The sequence below is a fragment of the Grammomys surdaster genome, unplaced genomic scaffold, assembly GCF_004785775.1.
Source record: "Grammomys surdaster isolate TR1022 unplaced genomic scaffold, NIH_TR_1.0 60, whole genome shotgun sequence".
NCBI lineage: Eukaryota > Metazoa > Chordata > Mammalia > Rodentia > Muridae > Grammomys > Grammomys surdaster.
The window spans coordinates 7074718-7093439 of record NW_021604562.1 but is presented as its reverse complement, the minus strand read 5'-3'; the positions used below and the strand labels follow the sequence as shown (position 1 = coordinate 7093439).

The following is an 18722-nucleotide window of genomic DNA, read 5'->3' as shown; positions in this document are numbered from 1 at the left end:
TACTTAACCCTGTTACAAATCAAAAGGGAATTCAGCATAGCTATATTTGAAAACAAAAATAGAATAAATCCGTAAAGAATTATAGCTATGTTATCCCTCTGCAGGAAATGCATGTATTTTCTGATGGCACAGAAAGAAAGCCCCAAGACACGCCTGAGTTTGTGTGGCTTCGTTGGTGAACATCTTAGTTAAGTCTTTGCAGACACTGAGAGTTTGACAGAGTCCTGTGGTTTTCGATTACTGGCTTGTAAACACTAAGTATTTTTTAAATCACCATTGGGCTTTATTAGGAAATTTTCTCAGATTAAGAACAACAAAAATGTAGTAATTAGAAAGTTTGTCATGCAGCTGCATGATTACAGGAGCGCTTTCCTAGATTCTAACAGATGTTACAACAAACTCTTTCAAGAAAGCTGTGAGAACCACAGTTCACAAGAGCAACACAAAAGCTAGTTATTGTTCAAGCCCACATTGCCACAGGACCCTTATATTTAAAATGATTTAGATCTCAAGGCTCCCCTACAGAGCGGCACCAAGCAAATACAAAAGAAAGAACAGTAACAGAAAAATTAAAATAAAACGTGTGGATTCAATTTCATCACCATGCTAACAATGAAAGGCAAATGCAAATGATAGTGCCATGCAAATATCTTGACTTTGATGCCACTGATGGTGGGAAACAGCCCTAAACTAGCATGATAGCATTCTCCTAAGATGTTCTCTTGGCCCTTCCAGATGAATGAATCTTTTTTGTTGAGACAGCTTTGCCTCAGTCCAGATAATGGCAGGGTCAAATTCTCTTTGCCCAGAGGTCATAACAAACTGGTAACTAAAAGGAACCATGCAATGGCCTATGGTAAGCGATTAAGTAAATTGGTAACAACTATTATCACTAGGAGCAGACCTAAAATAGAAGATAGTAGGTAGCCAAGCATCATTATTTTACTATCTTTTCTTTTTTTGAGATAGGGTCTTACAGTGTACCCCTGGTTGGTCTAGAACTAGCTTTGTAAACCAGGCTTCCCTCAAACTCATAGAGATCTGCCTGCCTCTGCCTCCCAAGGACACTGTCATGCCCAGTCAACTTACATTTAATAAACATATAACTATCAAATAGTGCCCCCAGTGCACAAATATAACCCCTGTTTCACTCTGAAAATGAATAGTATCTGATTGTCTTTTGAAGGAATATAGCTTGAGGTCAAAGATTAAAACTCTACCTAAGTTCTTTTACAAAATCATGTCTGCCATTGTACAGCCTCCCCCATCTTTTTGTTACTTTAGTGATGTCAGCCATGAAATAAAAAGAAAACCATCCTACCTTGCCCTACCAGCATGACATTAGGATGAATCAGACAGCTTCTCTAAGGCATTCCAAGATGCTCAGAGAGGGCAAGTCTACAACTACAAGGCATTAGAATTAGAATCATGTACCTCACTTTATGATGAGGAGTAAGTGAATAGATCATGCAGCCTGAGAACTCAAAAAGGATGTAAGCACCTGTCACCCGAGGGAGTTCAACCTGGCTGAGTCAGAGGCACATGTGTGAGTACTGCAGGGCATGTTCCCAGCACATAAGGACTTTTCTGTTTGCCTTCAGCAGTGTTGGGCACATAACCATGGTCATCATGAAGGTTTAGATTTGTGAGTGGCACCAAAGCAGCAGCAATTATTTCATTGTTTTTTTATTTGACTATGGTTCAGGAGGCAAAAACCATCTTGCCTTCCATAGTGAAATGAACTGGTCAAATGTACAAAGTACTGTTCAAATTAAGGGGCAGGAACTGAAATTGTTTTTATGTCTTTAGTTGAAACTCTTGTAGAGAGCTTAGCTGTAATTATATCTAAACTGTGTGTGTTTTTTTTTTTAAGAACTTGGGAAGCCTAAACATAATAGTGTATACCTTTCATTCTAGCACTCGGAAGGCAGAGTCACTTTTAACTCTGAGTCCCAAGCCCGTCTGTCCTACATGGGAAGTCTCAGTTTAGCCAGGGATTCATAGTGATACCTTGTCTTTAGAAGGTTGAACCAAGAAGTGTGAGACCTCTAACAGAATTCACTATTAGTAGAGATATGCCTGCCAATTTTAAGACCATGAACACTAGGGAAAAAAAAGTGGGTAAGTGATTTGCATGTTGGAACCTGCATAAGAGCTTAGTAGACACCTACACTTTTAAAGGTAAATAAGAGAAAAGAATCACAATATGGTGTGACCTCAGCACTACCATGTCTTAGACTAAGAGATGAAATTCAGACATATTGAAGGAATGGACTAGACAGTCAAAAAGGATACTCACAGGAAGCTTCTTAACAGGCACTCCTAAGTGACTTGCCTTTGACTGATATTACTTCAACACTTCTGAGAGTCCTTTGCACTTCTCTTGACTTATTTCAGACTACTGCTTGTACTTAACTTGAGAACCTGTGACACAATAAGTTGCTCCTCCTCCCTCTTTCCTAGCCAATATAAAATTAGTTGTTACTTAATAGACTGCTTTGCTGCAGTTTCTCAAATGTGCACAGCAAACACGTCCTTTTTTTCCCACACACTTAATTTCCGTCTCACCCACTCAAGCACAATGCAATCCTTCCAACGCTGACCTCAAACACCTTCCCCACTTGGTATCTATGGCAACCACCCCAAGCTGCTCAGAGAGAGCTGCAAGTAGTGGCAGGAAAGCACACCTCCCAGTGGAGCCATTAGCTTTTCTGCTTTAGCCACATCGATAAGAGATGGCAGTAGGCCAAGCCCTGAATCCTCAGGCATTTTCTTTCTTCAGAGAGGAGTGTTGTTCACACCTTTGTTCCAAAGAGGGAGAGTTAGGTTCAGCTGTTTTCTGCTCTCAACCTGTTGAAAATAAAGCAGTAAGTGTCCATGTTGGAAGGACAAGATACTTTGAGTAAAGAGTAGCAGCTCAGGCTCAGTAGTTGATGGTAAGGAACCATCACTTAAGCAACCTCTTTCTAGATTCTCCACAAATAGGAATACATTGAGAAGTGGAAGGAACAAATACATAGCTTTAGCTTCTTAACTGCATCAAAAGAAGGAAACAGGAGGCCACTATTCTCAATGCTTTCCAGTTGATCTGCTGAAACATAAGGAGATAGTCTCAACAAGACAACATTCCTTTTCACATTGCTTATCTCTGAAGTTCTTGGGAAAGAACTAGCCATACGTTTAAAGAAAGAATCACCCACATCAGAGTCCCTTGACGTTGCCCATCGTCGACAGCCTAAAGCCTTCGACCATCGATGTGACTCGTCTCACATCAGTGTTTTGGGGTTGTGAACTTGTCTAAGACCCCCCATAATTAGACATCCAAATTCAAAACTCACATAGTTGGGATTGAACATAAGACGCCTTCTCTAACTAAACAGAGAAGGGGGAGATGCCAGAAGCCAGGACCCTCGCCCTTACCCTTACCCCCTACCTTTCCCCACCTGCACAATGTCCTCTGAAGCTTGGCAACTGCAAGATCCTGCTTAGCAACTGCAGATAGACTCAAAGCAGAGTACCATGTCTTCTTAAGAATAGCAGGGAGACCATAACTCAAGCAGTGTACCATATCTTCTGAAGAACTGCAGGTAGATCATAATTCAAGGCAGTGTACCATATAGACCATGACATGTTTCAAGGCACAGGCCAAGAAGATTTTGTACTTTTCCACCACCTGGACCCTCTTACCCCCTCCCCTTGTAAAACATGCTATAAAAAAAAGCATTTCATGTTCAAAAAAAAAGAAATTAAAAAAAAATATGAAAAAAAATAAATAAAAAAAAATAAAAATGTGCAAAAAAAAAGAAAGAATCAAAAAAAAAACCACCCACAAGTATCTTTCATCCCTCAAAAGTAGAGATGTACCCACGTGAACAGATAATTGCAATCCATCCTGATAAATGCATTGATAAAGGAACACACAGCTTGTAACAGGAAGGCAAAAGAAACATAATTAACTCAGCCTGACTCAGCCAACCAAGGATCCTGACATGTCATGATTGAGCTAAGTCGGGGAATCAAGAACCCAGTGAAATTCATATGGTTTTGTGGAAGGGGACATATACTTCTATTTGCCTATGTATGACAATGTTCACTGAATTGTGAGAATGAGGGCCAATAAGCAGGAACAAATTAAAATTTGAGGCTGGTTAGGATGTCTTAAGGTAGAATAATAGAAAGATCCTACTAATTGCATGTACTATGGGGGCTGGAGAGATAACACATCTTTGCAACCCTAGCTCTAGAGGATCTGACATTGTTCTCTGGCCTCCATAGGTATAGGCATGTGTTCACACCTCCAAGTGTGTGCACACACACATAAATAAATAAATAAATAAATAAATAAATAAATAAATAAATCTTAAAAAATGGTAACATGGGCTCAACTGATCAGAATACAATTTGTCCTTTAGCGGGACCTTTGAATCCTCTAGAAACATTTTTTCCACCAGCCAGTAATGTAACATGTTATCAGAAATGACAAAATTCTACTTAAGCATTCAACTACTCTTTGGTTTTAATTGAGGTATTGAGAGGGGGACTATCATGTGTAACTGTATTAAAACTAGAGAATAAAAGAACCAGGATTTAAGAATTTGGTTCCAGAGCCCATATTTTTGAAGCTACCAAATATACAAGGATCCAATAGCCAACTATCCTTGTGTTCCTTGTATCCCATTCTGCCTACGTCCAACTCAAACACAAGAAACCAGTGCTAAGGTTAAGATAGACTAGTAACATGAAAGCACACCACACTAGAAAACAACATGTCAAGTGAACCCATCCTTCTCCCCTTTTCTGTATCCTTTTCATTATTTTTGTCCATAAACATTAATTGAATACCTACTATAGGGCACTACACTGAAAAACACTCACAATACGAAGTAGAAAACTGGGCTTCTCCTCTCGAGGAATGGTAGGCAAAGTAGGATGGAAGGAAAGCTATCTGTATTGAGTAAACATTTAGTAGATTGGAAAAAATGAGAATTTGAGACCATATAGGAACACACAAAACCTGAAAAAGAAGTGATCCTTAGGCAACTGAAGCAGAAGATAGGACTTATGGAGATGCGGGTTTGTGCTTTGTTTAAACTGACCAATAGCTTGGTGAATACTAGGTGTTGATAAACTTCCAGGGTCTATTGGTTGGTTGGCTGGTTGGTTGGTTGGTTGGTTGGTTGGTTGGTTGGTTGGTCTTTTGAGACAAGGTCTCTTTATGTAGCCCTGACTATCCTAGAATTAGCTATGTAAACCAGGCTGGCCTCAAACTCACCAAAAGCCTTTGCCTCCAAAATGCTGGGATTAAGTGTAGGTAACCCCATGAGCAGCAGTAAACACCTGTTGAATTAAATGAATTCATATTCTGATTTTTGTTGTAAGGGTGGGAGGAACATCATTTGGGGGAATATCCAGACATATAAATACTACGTGCACAGTGTGGCTTTTGTTTTTGGTGCACAACGGGAACCTTCTAGATGTGTAGAAATGATCACTGTACTTGATTTAAACCTTAGTAAATTCTCACCAAAGCCATGTTTGGGCATTTTTTAGTGATGAACATTAATACATGAATATAGATACAGGGCACAGTCCTTAGAAATGTCTTTCTAAGAAACAACTCCTGCTATTAGCTTTGCTCATCTAATAAGGCCAAACTCAGATAGTGGTCTTAAAAATAAGATTTTTAAGTATATTTTAGTTAAGTTAGTGAAGGAGAAATAGTTATGATTTCTCTCAGTAGGCATAGGTTGTAACTCTCTGTTTCAGGTACTTATGGTCTGCTGGAAGTAGAGGGAGCTCAGCTTGCATATGGTTCCAAAAATCAATGTATTTGTTGAAAACATAAGATCAGAAGAGAAAGACATTTCCAAATAGTCATTTTGTACATCCCTAAGTGGCCAAATTACTGTTCTAAAACCTTCTATTACAGTATAATTTCTTTTTCACTTATTTTATTGTGAACATTCTACTAATTCTGTAGTGAATTTTGGCATCCAAGGCTTTTGAAGATAAAGACAATTTGATGAAATTGGGCTTGTTTAAGATAGTACGGCCATAAACATAATACATCCAATAAGAATCTATCAGAACTCTAAAGGGACACCTAAGCATTCATATACAAAGAAATGAGAACCATTGTAACTCTGACTTACTTTCACCTCAGGTACCAGACTGCCGTGCCAGCATACAGCACCAAGTAAAATATATTTCAAATATATATTTAATATATTAATATTTGATATAGTTAATACATGTATTATTGAGTTAATATATTGATTAGTGTGCTATCTATCTAATACTCTATATATTAAATGAATCAGATCTGATTTCATGATGTTATTCTGCTCTGACTTCTTCCAAAACCTCCAAAGTCATTTTCAGCTCTATGGATGTACATTCTAAGCATTAGAAAAGTCCAACTCAGCATACTAAATGGTGCTGAATATATTATCCAATGTGGCCTAGCTACCATCTTCCAGGTGTAGTTCAGAAAGCACCTTCTTCTTTGTGGCAGAGTCTAAGGAAAAGGTTTGAAAGCTTACTCCTAGGGGAGCCTTATATCCCAAAGCCTAGAATCTTGATTGAGAAACTTTTCTGTAATGCAAGAATGACTCCTGCCTTCCTGAGTTTTCCACACTTTAAAGATATTTGTACAAGATAATTTTGACTCTCCAAGGTAGGTAAGACTCATAGTGAGTTTATTTTCTCCATTGCAAAGAGAAAGTGACACACAGAAGTTAAATAACTTGCCTAAGACCACACATTTCTGATTGCTTCATTCTTCTCCTTATTTCCTAAAAACTCAATCTGAATTTTGTACCACGTCTAAAAGAATGTATTTGGGAAAGCAGCAATGGAACTCTTGCTATACAACATTAACTGTGCCCTGCCAGGGTCAGCTCCCATGCTTTCCAAAGCTATGGGTAAGAACATTTACTTTGTGCTTAGCCATTTCTCTCCCCACCCTTTCCTCTGTTTCCTGAAAGAACAATTAAGATCCATCTGGGACTAATTATAATGATTCTTGAATTTGAACTTGCAACCATTACCCAATTGAGGTCACTTATTTTAAATTAACTTGCCTGGTCAGAACACAGGTTTGGTTATCTTCAGAACACAGTGCAGAGGGGCCCTGGCTCACTCAGACTTTTAATTAACTAGCTAAATAACATGCACTGTGACAAGCTGCCTAAGATTTGATGGAGTTGTACATTTGCATTCAGACAAGGATCAAAATATACACTGTCAGAGCTTCAGGGACGAAGTCCTAGAAACCTTCACACAGTCTCTTGTTCAAGGCTGTGCGCTTCTTCCCTTTGGTTACCTCTAATTATTTTCCTATGCTTTTGTTCTGATTATCCAACATTCATCACAAGTGCAGCTTGTTATTCAACAATGACAATTCATGTCCTATGCTGATAGGGAATCAAAAATTGGAGTCATGTGCCAAGCACGAAGCTCCATGAAATAATTAGGGAAATCAAAAGGAGATTCCCAGGATGCCCAGGGGGGAAAAAAACAGAAGACTTTCTAAAGAGGGTCGGACCTCAACTGTTCCCCACTTAGGTAATAATATCATACATACTAACACTAGGTAATCTTTGTTGCATAGAATTCATAATGAGAACTGATCATCCTGCAATAATAATGATAGCAACGACAGTTCTTATCAACGGAGATTCTTAGTAGTAATATGGCTGCTGACACTGACTAGGCTTTTGAGTTAGTTAAACCTAATTTTGACCTCTGTCTCCAACCCTATATGCCTACGAGTTCTAAGTCAAGTTGCTAAACTTTTCTGAACCTTAGTTTCTTAGACCAAAGGATAAATTCACAATAGGGCCTACCTTAAAAATTGTGGTGAGGATTCAGAGAAATAAAGCCTATGACACAGTCAGTAAAGTGCCTACTGGGTTCAGATCCCTCAAAGCCATGTTTAAATAAACTCATGCTCTACAACAAGTAACTTCAATCCCAGTACTGGGAAGGTGGAGACAGGAGGCTCATTGGGACTTGCTGGCCAATCAGTTTAGCTGAATCAGTGAGCTTCCTGTTCACTGAGAAACCATATCTCACGAGAATAAGATGGAGAAGTAATTGAGGAAGATTCTTATGATGACCTGTAGCCTACACACACATATACAAAAAATGTATACACAAACATACAAATGGGGAGAGAGAGGGGAAAGAGGGAGAGGGAAAGGGAGAGGGAGAGGGAGAGGGAGACAGAGAGGGGGAGGGGAGGAAGATGGAGAGGGGGAGATGGAGAGGGGGAAGGGGAGAGGGGAAGAGGGGGAGAGGGAGGTAGAGGAGGGAGAGAGAGAGAGATTTTAGCTGGTAGGATTAGTGCACTCCTTTAAGCCCAGCACTTGAGTGTTTGAAATAGGAGAATTACTTCGAGTTCAGGGCCAGCCTGAACTGTTGAAAGATTTTTAGGCCAGCCTGTACTACATAATGACATCCTAATTCAAATGAATAAATAGATGATAGATAGGGAAGCAGTTAGACAAATGTATGGGTAGGGACAGAGATACATAGATAGATAGATAGATAGATAGATAGATAGATAGATAGATAGATAGATAGACTGATAGATGATACATAAACCAACAGTAGATAAATATTTAAGAGAGTGCTTTGTTGTATTAGTCACTTTTTTTGGTTTTGTTGTTGTTGTTGTTGTTGTTGTTGTTGCTGAAATAAAACACTGTGACCAAGGCAGTGTATAAAAGGAAGGGCTTATCTGTGGTTCCAGTTTTAGGAAGGTAAGACTCCATCATGGTGGAGAGACATAGCAACTGTAGCAGGATGCTGAGAGCTTATATTCTTTACCAGGAGGATTATACAGAGGAAACACTGAGAATAGTATGAGGCTTTGAAACCTCAAAGCCTGCTCCAATGATGTACTTCCTCCAGCAAGGCCATACCCCTAAAACTCCCCAAACACTGCCACATACATAGATCCCATGTGTTCCAATGCTAGAACCTATGGAGGACATTTTTATTCAAACTACTACACTTCTGTACAAGTCTTAAAAAAATGCTAGCCTATAAACAAAAACTACTCATCTGTTATATACCACCAAAAGGTCTTTGTCCAGCTTTTCCCTATCTGGGGCCTTTTTTCCCCTTCTCCCTGAGGAAAGGGAGAATAGAAGGTGCATTAGGTTGTGGTTGATTCACTGCTAGCTTCTCATCATCTTGCGTCTGCATCTCTTAACACTCAGCTTCAATTTGAAAGCCTCAGCTCGTTCTCTCTTCTTCCCAGTGCTATTCTAATAATCAGTACCATCATTCCTCTCTATCCAAGCACTAATTTATCTTCCCATTCTTCTCATCCAATAGCTGCAGGGTTTATTTGTTTGTTTGTTTGTTTGTTTGTCTGTCTGTCTTTAAGTCAGGGACATGAAATCAAGGAAGGCTTTATGTAGGAGGCTGCCTATGAACTTGGTCTTTAGGACAGATATGATTTCTGCAGGGAAAGATGAAGGTAACAAGTAGTATAAAAAGGACATAGCCAATACAGGGCAAACTCTAGACACTGTCTTCAGAGCTGAAGACACATTGTTTCACACATTTCTTACTTCAGTTCTGTGAAATAGCTATTAGTAATAGGTATCTTTAACATGTAGGCTACTCAGACCTAGAAAGCATAAGTTAACTGGCCAAAGTTGTGATGAAGAGTGGGGTCTCTAGCCTATCAATCTAGCCTTCATTGTTGACTACACTACTTTATTTTTCCCATGATTATATCCTCTATATTTATTATTTTACAAATGGAAAACTAAGGCTGGTATGTAATATAACTTGCCTGGGATTATAAAGCTAATAACTGATAAATCTAAGATATATTGCCTTTAGCAGGTCCCCTTTTGTTTACTATCTGAGCATTTATTTCTTCTTTTAAAAATTTATTTATTTATCTATTTATCTATTTATTTATTTATTTATTTATTTATTTATAACTCTAGATTTTATTCTCCCCTCCCAATCCACTCTCTGTTCCACATCCCATACCCCCTCCCCAACCCCCTGTCTCCACAAGAATGCCCACCCCCACCCCTAGCCCATCAGATCTCTAAATTCCCTGGAGCCTCCAGTCTCTTGAGGGTTAGGTGTGTCTTCTCTGACTGAACCCAGACCCGGCAGTCCTCAGCTGTATATGTGTTGGGGGCCTCATATCAGCTGGTATATGTTGCCTGGTTGGTGGTCCAGTGTCTGGGAGATCTCAGGGGTCCAGGTTAATTGAGATACATAGCACTTCTAACTTAGCTTCTCCAAACATCATTTCAATCACAACTTCTTATACCAAATGCTTACATTCTACCTCATACCAAATGCTTATATTATAGTTGCCTCAAATATAAATCTCTCCTTTAAGAACCTATTGCTGCCACTTTGCTAGACCAGTAAAATTCCTGAATACGTTCTAAATAGTATCCTTACACTCAGAGATAAGTAAATCTCTCAATCCTAATCAAAGAAGTTTCTTTTTAAAGCAGATATTTGCAGAAAGCCACAACTGGTCAAAATGCTGAGAAGAACTGATTGTGAAGTGCCCAGTGCCAATTAATACATCTGTAATATAACCCCATATCTGAGGCTCAGGGACCATCTCTGAAGAGGGGGTGGAAACAATGTAAAAGCCGTCATTGAAAAGACAGGAATGTTACACCCATAAAATCTCAACTGTATGGTTTCCCTAGACAAGACCTAAAGAATTCTAACACTAATAGACCTGCTAATATGAAAGGGGAAAATAATATCACAGGGCCGCCAACCCTATATGAACAGCTGCAGGCAATTAGTGACTGAGGAGACAGGGAAAATTTGTCTTCCCCAGCGATGAGCCTCCTAATTGGTTATCCAATACCAAGTAGTCAGCACTGAAAACATATACATACAAACAACACTAAATACACTCAGCAGGTCATGTGTGTGTGTGTGTGTGTGTGTGTGTGTGTGTATACACTTTAACATATATACATATATATAGTGTGTGTACACTTTTTAAAATGTATATATACATATATGTATATATATAGTGTGTGTGTGTGTGTGTGTGTGTGTGTGTGTGTGTGTGTAAAACATAGAGGCCATGTATTTGAGAGGCCTCAAAGGGAGGATTGGAGGTGGGTTCGAGGGTAGAAAGGGAGAAGGAAATAAAATAATTGTAATTTAATTTTGAAAACTGCAGAAACATAGATTTATGTGTTGATACATGCCTATAAGCCTAGCATGAGGGAGGCTGAGATAAAACCATGAGTTTGATGCTATTCTAGACTATAGAGACCTTATTTCAAAATAAATAAATGAATGAATATTTTTAATTAAAAAAATCTCTTCTTTAGCATTTAAGCACTATAAAACAGCATGTCTCTCCTGAAATCAGGAGGAATAGCCTTAAAGAATCCGTCTCTCTTCATTTTCAAAATAGCATTCTATTTAAGTTACCTGTTTGTCAGGTTCCCACTTATAAAAGCCAAAGGAAAAAATGTTTTAGCTTTCTGGTTGGAGACAAAGTACTTTCTATCTATAGCAGGTTGAGTTAATCATTCTCTCCTCGCTTGTACTTTGTTCATATTTCTGTTCTCGCACTTCTCCCACTGGGCTATAATCATCTGTTAACTTGGCTGTCTTTCCCATTCAAGTGTGACATCCTCCAGACTAGGGCCCAGATTCTTATGACCTCTGTCTCCCCATGGTCTAGCCCCATGATTGGCACAGACTGAGCACTCAACAAACATTCATTAACAGAAGGAAAAATAAAAGGTGGTTGATGGTTGATAGAGGCAGCTTTACATATATAAAGGGCCTTCAATTCACATTCTTTCTGATTCCGGTGGTGTGCCAGAAAATGGGCTATTGTCAAAAGACGAAAGTGTTGATTTGTAGGACCCACTGATTTCTGGGTTAATAATTCTGGCATTGCTGATTTTAAGCTACCCATGGTTTTATTAACTGGCTCAGAAGATTCTGAATATTTAACAAGTGGCTTTCAGAAGCTCCCAGTGCTTGGCTGAAAATCAGCAGTTCTTCCTAGGGTACTTGAACTGTTTGCATGCCAGTGTGATCATAAGGTAGATGAGTTGGCAAGGAGGGCAAGATGATGCCAGACCCAAATAGCGAGAGTGAAGGGCCAAAGGAAACATTTCTGAGTTTGGAGAATTGTAAGCTTTGCCCCCCATGAACTAAGCCTTAGTCATTTGTCATCCATTTGCAAATTGAGATCCACTTAAATGACATGGCTCCCAAAAGAGGAAGGAAGCTGCCAACTAAGCAATTATCCTGAAAATCACATAGGGTTCCTGGGAGACAGTTTATTTTTATTTGAAAATATAAACATGGTCACTCACTTCAACTATCAAATTTTTTACTGATTAGGGTGTCAGATACTGAAAATACTGCACAAATGGAAATTTATTGAGAGGCATACCCAAGAAGCTGAAAAAGAGACCATTCTATTCTCAGTATCTATACCAGCTGCTTTCTTTCCAGTCCCTGCCTGAAAGCTTCATCAGCTCAAGCTACACATAGGTCTCTAATATTATGTCCTACTATTTACATTTCAACTTTGTATACAATCATGAAGCTAATAATTAAATTGCAAAATTTGAATTAAAAAGCCACACAAATACATCACCTTTAATGCTTATAAGGCAATTTCCCATAAAATGATTTTATATATTGTCACGATATATTACCAAACACCTTTTCTTGAAGTTCCTAGTTTAGAGGACCTGTTATAGGACCTGTTTATATGTGAGATATCTTAGACTTATTTCATCAAAAGATCAGTGGATATTCCTCCTTTTTTTATTCAAATGATAAGGCCACTCCCATTGCAATGCCTGCTACTCATCACCTATGCAGTCTTTCCAGAATGTCAGTGAGCATAAAAATATATATACAGAAAGAAAGCCTTGATTGAACTTTTAGAATACATTATGCATATTAAAACAAAAGTCTCTGTGAGTGTAGCTATGAGGATTGCCACAAGCCAAGGCCAGCCTGAACTACATAGTCAATTCCTAGGCCAGCGATGATTACATAGTGAAACACTGTATTTAAAAAGTAAAAAGGGGAAATTAATTAAGTCTATTTTAAAATGTGTGTGTGTGTGTGTGTGTGTGTACATGCCATGATATAAATATGGAGATCAGAGGATAACTTACAGAAGTCAGTGCTCTCTCCACAATGTGGGTTCCAGGGATTGAACTGAAGTCTTCAGGCTTATTTTGTAATCTACCAAGCCATCATGATGACCCTCTCTTGTGATTTCCACATATTGCATTAAGCTATGATAAATTGAATATGAAAGTCTTAGAAGTAAAGCTACCTCCAAAGGATAATCTCTGTTAAGTTCTTACTCTCTAATCCTCTCATCTAAGAATTGTATTTCTTGCCTTCTTCATTTCCTTTCTTTCCACGTAAGCTTCCCTACAGTCACCGGAAGCATTGACAAGATTTCTTTATTGTATGACCATTTGTCTTGCTGACAAAAAGCTCCAGTCACTCTCCGTGTCAGCAACACTCCCCCACCCCAACACACACTGCCATGGGACTGACTTTGGTATCTGTCATTGTTCTTTCTTACCACACTATTCCAACACATTCCTTGAGGTAAGATGACTGACTGCAATATAAAGCCCTGCCATTCAGGCATAAAAGAACAAATATGTGCACATTGAACTTCCTAGGAAATAATGCCAGTGGAATTGGCTTCTGCCATGTTTATTAAGACTCAGACAAATTCATTGGGGTCTTCACTGAAGAAGGCTAACACCTATGATTGGCTTGAAAATCTCTTCTGGAAGGTGTAGCACGATAACAGGCTGATTTCTGCAACACACCACGCATTCAGCTCCCCACACTGCTGAAATTACATACAGTGCCATAAGAAAACAATGTCTTTTTTTTTTCAACTAAAAGAAAAGGGAAGGCAGATGTGAGCCTTAAAAATCTTTTCTTTGAACATAGAAAATTTGTTCTAATAGGTTTTTTCCTTGCAGACAAAATATCCATGCAGTAAAGGAAAACTGCCTAGTGAATTCAACCAAATATCCTCCCCACAAATCCAACCTTATTTCCCAGACTCCCTTGCCCAAGCTTTTACATGATACTTAAATCAAAGAGAAACAAATTAAGGTGAACATCAAGGCATGTTCTGTACTCAAAGCAAGATCAATCTTTCTCCATAGATCCTTTTCTGGCACTGATGTAGAAAATCCAAACATGGAGATACTTAGGTCTGCAAATAACCTAATCTGCATACCAGATGGATCTAAGGGGGGAAAAACATACACACTTCTTCACACACTTTTTTTTTTCTAAAATGTGAGCATAGAAAAGCAGATGCTTTTGCCTCCCAAAGGATACGTGGGCCTCTCTCAAGTAGTCTTGTGGAACAATTTCATTTCAAATTTCTAAAATTATGAAAATATCTAGATTAAACATGAAATTGGGAAAGGACGAGTCTCCTTGAGAGACAACCAACCGAATGTCTTATAAATCCTTTTTAACTACTCAAAGATACTCAGCCCATGGTTTCATAAAAAGTTACGATAAGGGGCCATTTAGTAAGGGAAAATTACACCCAAATGAATAAACTGTGATTCCCTGACTTTCTACATAGCCCAGTGTTAGTAGAATATATAAGATGTTCTTCAAAGAAACCTCTGTTCAGTGAAAGAAATTTGTAGCTGAGGACTTCCCCTCTTTGAGATGCTGTATGTGAAGATAAAAATAATTTTCCCTAAAACAATGAATTTCATCCATACTTCACACATTTTGCCTTATTACATTTATCGTGTCTGCCATCCTAGCAGGCCATTCATCATCTCTAGCAAATCTTACAAAGGCAAAATGACTGCAGAACATGGATGTGGGAACTTGGTATTTCTTCCTTAAATGTCACATCTGAGTGTAAAAACAGCTTTTTATCTGTGAAGTTCTAAAACTAATTCAGAAAGATCTCTTATAATTACTATAAAAGCAAAGTTCAATATTCTTTGGTTACCAGAGTTATTAAGTAAGTGGGGTTACAGTTTATGCCTCGTTCATCAGTAACAGATCGAAAGAATAGAGATTGAGAATTAACTGAACAACTATCCAGTTCTCTGGTGTGCCATATTATATTCAGTATTCCCAGCCCCTCCCTGTTTTCACAAGCTTTTCCCAGAAAAAAAATTAAAAGAAAGGCAAAGAGAAAAAAATATATAGCACATTTCTCACTGAGGCCTCATTTGCTCCCATCAGTAAGATTGGAGCAGCTCCACAGCAGATCTCCAGACACCAGATGCTTACATTCTGACAACCTGCAGAGCATTTCTGATGGAAGCCTTCCTTGAAACATATTACATGGCCCTGATATTTTCATCAGAAGTTTCTGATCAAAGTAAGCTATTGTCTGATGACTCAGGCACTCACAGCAAACATCCCTGATTATACTGTGCAGGAGTACATTGTTGCCTGCTCTTCTGTTGTTTCTTCCTTCTCCTATAAGGCAGACTGTCACTTCCTCTAGTACTAAAGCACCTCTCCCAAATATCACTCCCTGCCTCCCTACACACCCCTTCTAGCTTGAAGTGTTTAATTTACTAGGAACTGGGAAAACCAAGATTGGTAAGAACTGTATGTTAAATCAGAGTTAAGAAGGCACTGAAAGCAAGGATGAGGAATTAATTACGGGCTTCAAGGCAGCAGCTCTGTGACACCTCAATGTTCCTATCTTTAGATAACTTTCCCATCTCCTCCAACTTAAGGCTAACTCTAGAAAGGGCGATGAGAGAACTACCTTCCAATAAGTCCATTTGTTCTGAGCACACAATCTGGGCATGGACCAAAACAGTTACTCTAACAGCTTCATGTTTTCCTGAAGCTGAAGATGCAATGTCTTTATGAACAATCCCGCCCTAGAAGGAAGTAATATGGCATACTTCATCATTCCGATCTCAGCCACATTTGGAGATGTTCTCTGGTTTGATCATAGCAACCTTGCTAGGAGAGCTAGGGCCAAACTGTGGATAAGTGAATGGAGACTCAGAAAGTTAAGTGATCTGTCCACAACCAAGCAGTGAGTACATGACCAAATCCAACCTCTGGATTGTCATTCAGGGCTCAGCTAATGCCATTACCATTGTGTTTTGTTCCTTCTGGCCTTCTCATAAAGAAAAAAAAAACACAATAAACTTGGCCTCCACTGAAACAGCCTTCCTTATTTTTCTCTGAGTTTGTCACGTGTCCTTAGGAATGTTGTTCATTTTTCATGACATATTCAAAATTCTCTAGTTTTATTATGTGAGGGTTGTCAGTGAATTAAAAATTCAACAAATGTATGGTCCCAACTTGCCACCAAAAGTTAACAAATGTCACCAGCAAAGATGTTTCTCATGAGCAGACACTGAAGAATACATCCCAGAAGACATCTAACAGCTTATTTTGTGTCATGGCAGCATGAGAAATCACCTCCTCAAGACATTCATTAACCTTTCTTTTTCCTTCATACATAATCAGTCTGAATTGTGGTTCATATTTTAAATTAATTGAAAACATCACTCTCTATGCTCTCTCTTATGCACACACATACACAAATCCACACACACACACAAAATGGCTTGAGTCTTTATACTAGCAAAAAAGTAAACATGATACTCAAAGGTACAATTCCATTTTTTATGGACCAACTTAACATGTACCTTCCATGGCGTCTTCCCTTTCTGCTTCATGCCTTAGACATCTTGTCTTGCTCCTCTGCAAAAGTTGAGAACAATCATCAGCATTTACCATAAATAAAATGATGGAAATTGAAAATATATTAAGTCATAATATTTTTAACATACCTCAAATCCTAGCTTAACCTAATCTACTTTAAACATGCTCTGAGCATGTGCATTAGCCTTTAGCCAGGTGAAATCGTCTAACACAAAGCTCACTTTATAAAGAATCACTGAATGGCTCCCATCATCTATTGAGTTCTGTACTGAAAGGAGAAAAGAGCGAACATGGTAAAAGAGCTGAGGATGGGACTGATTGGTAAAGTACTTCCCTGCAATGCTACAGCCCTGGCTCCCATCACTATCACTTCAAATAAATAACATTCCATCTCTCCTACATATCCATAATTTAAACACCACCATAAAGTTGCAAACTCAGGAGGCAAAATGAAACATGTCATACAGTCATGCCAAGGGAACTGGCTCTAAAGCAGTACTCAGGTATTTACCAAAGTAGATAGATGTGTGTGCCCCTTATACAAAACTGCACGCTATTCATGTCTTTCCATATACCTTAAATAATATATACATTACTACTTATATTAACTAATATGATATAAATATTAAACAAATAGTTCTTGTACTGCATTGCTTGGGAAAACAGAGGCAAGAAAATAGTCTGCACATGTTCTATTTGAAATGATTTTTCAGGGGTTTTAAATGTGGGCTTGTTTAAACATTTGAATACAGAGACCACATATATGGAAGATCTAATTGCACCGCCAGTCCTTCCAGAGGAAGAACCAGCTTCTAGTTCCAGCTTTACCATTTCCTGGCTATGTGGCCTTGGAAAACTTATTTAAACTACCTTTGGGCTGTGATTCTTCATCTGTAAAATTAGACTTAAAATTTTATAGAAATTACTTACACAGACAACATTGAGTAAAAGGCCTGCATATTTTAGACATTAAAATAAGGGCAGTTGTAATAATTATAACAATTACAGATTTTCATATATGCTGCCAGTTTGCTATGTGTAAAATTCTGAGGCCTTGCCAGTTGTTTTCAAACCTCTGACATCTGCACCCAGCTGTATCCAGAAGGAATTCATCATGAAGCTTAACTCTACAGGCTCTGGCTTGCATTACTTCCTTCTAAGGCCTGTTCCAAACATTTTACTCATAGGTTTCCCTTGTTTTACTTAAAGAAAGATCATATTAGCTTCACATCGACATGAAACTTAAATATACATTAGGCTGTTCCTTTCATCTCTATACGTTCACTTCCTTGTTCCCATCACCTGGCTCTAGGACAGTGTCAGCACCTTGGTGTTTGACAAAATGCTTAATGAATCAAAAAGTTTGGTATACTTTGTTACTAGAAAATAAACTTATGCCTTTAGGAAAAACAAACAGCCAGTACCTTTGGTTTGAAAATATTTAGCCCACTGACATAAAAGACAATAAAAGACACTTTGTAAACTGAAGGCCAAGTACTTATCACAGCATTACTGATGAAAATAATGATAATTATGATGACTCTGAGGAAATGTTTCTTACCCTCACTATCACTGACATTTAGGACCGGATGATTATGGTTGTAGGGACTGTCCTAAGCATCAGAAGATATGTAGTGGCAACCCTGACCTTTATCCACTAGATGCTAATAGTCAAATACTTTGTCTGACATTGCCAAATATCCCCAGAGTGAAAACTCTTCTGAATGTCCTAGGTCATTCATTGTCTTCAGCATCAGAAGATATTCAGTTGGCCACATATCTTTCTTTCACATTAGGACATTAAGGCAAGAAAAGGAAGGCAAGCATGTAGAAAAGTTTTCAATAAGCAAAAGTAACCTCAGTTAACCTGAAAATCCCATTAACCCCATTCTTTGAGTGCTCTATTCCCTAAGCTTTCTAGATAACAAAAAAAAACTGTACAGTACATTCTATTTTCTAATTTATATGCTAAGTTCAGCTCATTTTCCATCTCAACAGCTAAACACAGA

General features: G+C 38.4%; 1 protein-coding gene across 4 annotated transcripts in view; it reads left to right on the top strand.

Moving 5' to 3' along the window:
* Gria3 (glutamate ionotropic receptor AMPA type subunit 3) overlaps positions 1–18722 on the top strand; it is a 254584-nt gene that overhangs the window by 130527 nt on the left and 105335 nt on the right. The window lies entirely within an intron of this gene.